Source organism: Schistocerca piceifrons, unplaced genomic scaffold (genome assembly GCF_021461385.2).
Source record: "Schistocerca piceifrons isolate TAMUIC-IGC-003096 unplaced genomic scaffold, iqSchPice1.1 HiC_scaffold_1359, whole genome shotgun sequence".
Lineage (NCBI taxonomy): Eukaryota > Metazoa > Arthropoda > Insecta > Orthoptera > Acrididae > Schistocerca > Schistocerca piceifrons.
This window is the reverse complement of record NW_025727190.1, coordinates 72501-77500: the sequence shown is the minus strand read 5'-3', so window position 1 is coordinate 77500 and position 5000 is coordinate 72501. Positions and strand designations below refer to the sequence as shown.

The window sequence follows — 5000 nt, the reverse complement described above, 5'->3', positions numbered from 1 at the left end:
CTTACTGGGAATTCCTCGTTCATGGGGAACAATTGCAAGCCCCAATCCCTAGCACGAAGGAGGTTCAGCGGGTTACCCCGACCTTTCGGCCTAGGAAGACACGCTGATTCCTTCAGTGTAGCGCGCGTGCGGCCCAGAACATCTAAGGGCATCACAGACCTGTTATTGCTCAATCTCGTGCGGCTAGAAGCCGCCTGTCCCTCTAAGAAGAAAAGTAATCGCTGACAGCACGAAGGATGTCACGCGACTAGTTAGCAGGCTAGAGTCTCGTTCGTTATCGGAATTAACCAGACAAATCGCTCCACCAACTAAGAACGGCCATGCACCACCACCCACCGAATCAAGAAAGAGCTATCAATCTGTCAATCCTTCCGGTGTCCGGGCCTGGTGAGGTTTCCCGTGTTGAGTCAAATTAAGCCGCAGGCTCCACTCCTGGTGGTGCCCTTCCGTCAATTCCTTTAAGTTTCAGCTTTGCAACCATACTTCCCCCGGAACCCAAAAGCTTTGGTTTCCCGGAGGCTGCCCGCCGAGTCATCGGAGGAACTGCGGCGGATCGCTGGCTGGCATCGTTTATGGTTAGAACTAGGGCGGTATCTGATCGCCTTCGAACCTCTAACTTTCGTTCTTGATTAATGAAAACATACTTGGCAAATGCTTTCGCTTCTGTTCGTCTTGCGACGATCCAAGAATTTCACCTCTAACGTCGCAATACGAATGCCCCCGCCTGTCCCTATTAATCATTACCTCGGGTTCCGAAAACCAACAAAATAGAACCGAGGTCCTATTCCATTATTCCATGCACACAGTATTCAGGCGGGCTTGCCTGCTTTAAGCACTCTAATTTGTTCAAAGTAAACGTGCCGGCCCACCGAGACACTCAATAAAGAGCACCCTGGTAGGATTTCAACGGGGTCCGCCTCGGGACGCACGAGCACGCACGAGGCGGTCGCACGCCTTCAGCTCGCCCCACCGGCAGGACGTCCCACGATACATGCCAGTTAAACACCGACGGGCGGTGAACCAACAGCGTGGGACACAAATCCAACTACGAGCTTTTTAACCGCAACAACTTTAATATACGCTATTGGAGCTGGAATTACCGCGGCTGCTGGCACCAGACTTGCCCTCCAATAGATACTCGTTAAAGGATTTAAAGTGTACTCATTCCGATTACGGGGCCTCGGATGAGTCCCGTATCGTTATTTTTCGTCACTACCTCCCCGTGCCGGGAGTGGGTAATTTGCGCGCCTGCTGCCTTCCTTGGATGTGGTAGCCGTTTCTCAGGCTCCCTCTCCGGAATCGAACCCTGATTCCCCGTTACCCGTTACAACCATGGTAGGCGCAGAACCTACCATCGACAGTTGATAAGGCAGACATTTGAAAGATGCGTCGCCGGTACGAGGACCGTGCGATCAGCCCAAAGTTATTCAGAGTCACCAAGGCAAACGGACCGGACGAGCCGACCGATTGGTTTTGATCTAATAAAAGCGTCCCTTCCATCTCTGGTCGGGACTCTGTTTGCATGTATTAGCTCTAGAATTACCACAGTTATCCAAGTAACGTGGGTACGATCTAAGGAACCATAACTGATTTAATGAGCCATTCGCGGTTTCACCTTAATGCGGCTTGTACTGAGACATGCATGGCTTAATCTTTGAGACAAGCATATGACTACTGGCAGGATCAACCAGGGAGCTGCGTCAACTAGAGCTGAGCAGCCGGCCGCCCGGGAGTGTGTCCCGGGGGCCCGCGCGAACACGCAAGCGTCCGCTCAATCATTCTGCAAACAGGAGGAGGCTGAGCTCCCCTGCACAATACACCTCGAAACCCTCTCAGGTCCCGGCGGCGCGCAGCGCCGTCCCAAGTACTTGGTCGGGTTCGAGAGAGGCGCAATCGCCCGGAGTTAGGCGAGTAGACGCTTTCGGTGCGACCACCCGTGCTCCCAACTGAGCTTGCCGCTGCCGACAGAGGCCCGGGAGCGTGCTGTCGTGGCATTGCCGGCGGGAGACAACACGCGCCACCTACGGTGACCGGCAGCTCCAACGCCAGCGCCACAGAAGGACAAAAGCCCCACTTGGGTGCCGAAGCGAACTCTCCCAGCACAGCGCACGCGCCAACACATCCGCACAGCTGCGATACAAACCACCAGCGAGAACCGCTGGGGCGACCGAGCAGCAGACGGCGTCGCGGCGCCGAGCGCCGGGCGGCGGCGCATCCTCAACGCACACAGTCCTCAATCGGACCAGCACACTGAAGATGTCCACCGCGCTTCGCACCGGGCCCGCGAGGACCTACTTTGGCCGCACGGCGCCGCGCGCAGGGTGCGCCGGCGCGCAGCTGCGACGCCTGCCGCGTCCGTCGGCCGGCGCGCCTGCCACTGGCCGCCCCCACCAGCCGGCTGTAGCGCGTGCGCCCACGCACCGCGCGGCCAGCACGCCGGGAGGCGCCCCCTCACCGGCCGGGGACGGTCCCACCCAGCCACCGCCGCGTATCGCTTCACACCCAGATGCCGTTCAGTTTCGTCGGCATGGTGGGTATCGCTGGAACAACCGGTTAGTACCTCAACCTATCGTCGCCATCACCGATTCACCCCTAGCGAGAACAACCGCACCACAACAGGTTACCATTTGTTCATTTGCGTAACTTCACCAGAAAACGCAGGCGTCCATCGCCATTTGCAACTTCAACGATTATTGCATGCCTGTGTCAGGTGTCACGCCACACTACGTCTGCCCACATACACGCAACAAAATGTGCACGCCTAGACAATACGTGGAAGGTGGCCCCCGTACGTATGCGATGTCCATTGCTCGAACGACTGTCAACCGGCCTCTGTAGCATGTCGCAGATATGGAACGCGGTGCACCATGCCATCACGGTGTGTGAGGAGAGACGACTAGGTCCGAATACATCAACAGACAGCTCATGCTGATCGCCATCCACGGCGTCCGTTCCTCCCACACGTCTCTATGGCGTACCACACTGCAATCCAGCTCTCATAGGGAGACGACACGTAGCTGCGTGCACAATATTTGCACTGTATGGTCCGCCGTTTTTGGGCGCAGTCGTTGTGCGGTCACACATGTGCCACGATGTATCATTCAGTACATAAGGACGAATGTGCAGTACAGATTGTGGTTCACGCGTACGACATCAGCGGACAGTTGACACAGGCCGCACCACAACGTAGCCTGAGTACGTCGCATGCGAAGGGCATTGAACATGCAAACTTCTCACCAACCAGCTTGCGAAGGCAGGGGGCAAGGTGGGGACGTGGGGAGGGGCGGCATGTACGTCCTGCTGCCATCCACATTACAGTGTACAGCAGGAGCATGTGGAAAGTGAGCAAGACTTGCAAGGTGTTTAACATGAAGCGATACACAGGGGTGCGGGCAGTGCGAGTAGCGAACTATATTGCGAGGGTTGCGGGTGGGCAACACTACAGTAATTGAACGAGTCGTATAACAATTACAGAGCAGGTTTAGGCGACAACGTGGGTTACGTTAAGGCGACAACATGGGTTAGGTTAAGGCACAACATGGGTTAGGTTAAGGCACAACATGGGTTAGGTTAAGGCACAACATGGGTTAGGTTAAGGCACAACATGGGTTAGGTTAAGGCACAACATGGGTTAGGTTAAGGCACAACATGGGTTAGGTTAAGGCACAACATGGGTTAGGTTAAGGCACAACATGGGTTAGGTTGAGGCACAACATGGGTTAGGTTAAGGCACAACATGGGTTAGGTTGAGGCACAACATGGGTTAGGTTGAGGCACAACATGGGTTAGGTTGAGGCACAACATGGGTTAGGTTAAGGTACAACATGGGTTAGGTTAAGGTACAACATGGGTTAGGTTAAGGTACAACATGGGTTAGGTTAAGGTACAACATGGGTTAGGTTAAGGTACAACATGGGTTAGGTTAAGGTACAACATAGGTTAGGTTAAGGTACAACATAGGTTAGGTTAAGGTACAACATAGGTTAGGTTAAGGTACAACATAGGTTAGGTTAAGGTACAACATAGGTTAGGTTAATGTACAACATAGGTTAGGTTAAGGTACAACATAGGTTAGGTTAAGGTACAACATAGGTTAGGTTAGGTTAGGTTAGGTTACACGTTGTTGTACGGAAAGGTGTAGGGGGGGGGGGGGGCGGGGGCGGCAGGTTCGTTGATAGTGATTATAGTAAGTGAATGCTTGTGACATGATCAGATTTGTCACGTCAGGATGCACCTTTGGCTTATTAGAGGCGGCGCTCCAATTCTATGCTTGTGTGAGACCTGTGTCTTTGACTCATGTCATTGTTTGTGCGCTGTGACAGGAGGTACTATTGTGATGTTGGGTGCACCGTTGTATAGGACATGTGTGGGTGTTGGTGCCTGGTCTGCGCAATGGTGGATGTCGAAAGGCTGGGATATTGTATTTTCCGCACGGACCTCCTGGTCTGGTTGTGATAGTGTGGATTGTGTAATGTGGCGGAGAAGATGCACTGGATGTTGTTCCATGCTGGTGCTTACATATTGTATGTGCGCCTGTTAGAAGCAGAGAGTGGTGCGTGATCAGAGTGTCTGGCTGACGTGTGGTTCCCATTTTGGGCAGACTCTTTCAGCATGTATACGGACAGTTGTGTATATTTGCTGTAGTTTGATGGCTCTGCATTGATTACTAATCAGCGCCGTGTGTACGGGTAATCTGGTTCCAGTCCAAAATGTTCCATCTGTGTACATTAGTGACAAAGACTCCCCCCATGCAGTGGGGCTCGGTCTGTTATAACTCTTCCGCGTAATATATTTGCCCCACGTTTTTGCGACTGCGAGTGCGAGTGCAACGCGCATGGGGACCGACATGCTGATGGCTCGGTATCGGACGCCGTACAGTGAGCAACGCGATCGCGTCTCTCGCTCGTAAGTGGTACAGGTCGCGGCTCATGTATACGGACAGCGGGAATGTCGCATATTGGAAATAACTCTTCATGAAACGCAAGTTATAGGGGTGGATT

The 5000-nt window shown here is 53.6% G+C and overlaps 1 non-coding gene across 1 annotated transcript in view; it reads right to left on the bottom strand.

The window, feature by feature from the left end:
• LOC124732643 overlaps window positions 1-1694 on the bottom strand; it is a 1909-nt gene extending 215 nt beyond the window's left edge. The window contains exon 1 of the ribosomal RNA XR_007008771.1: window positions 1-1694. This exon is cut by the window's left edge and continues 215 nt beyond it. This is a non-coding gene — a ribosomal RNA (small subunit ribosomal RNA).
• Between the last annotated feature and the right edge of the window lie 3306 nt (window positions 1695-5000).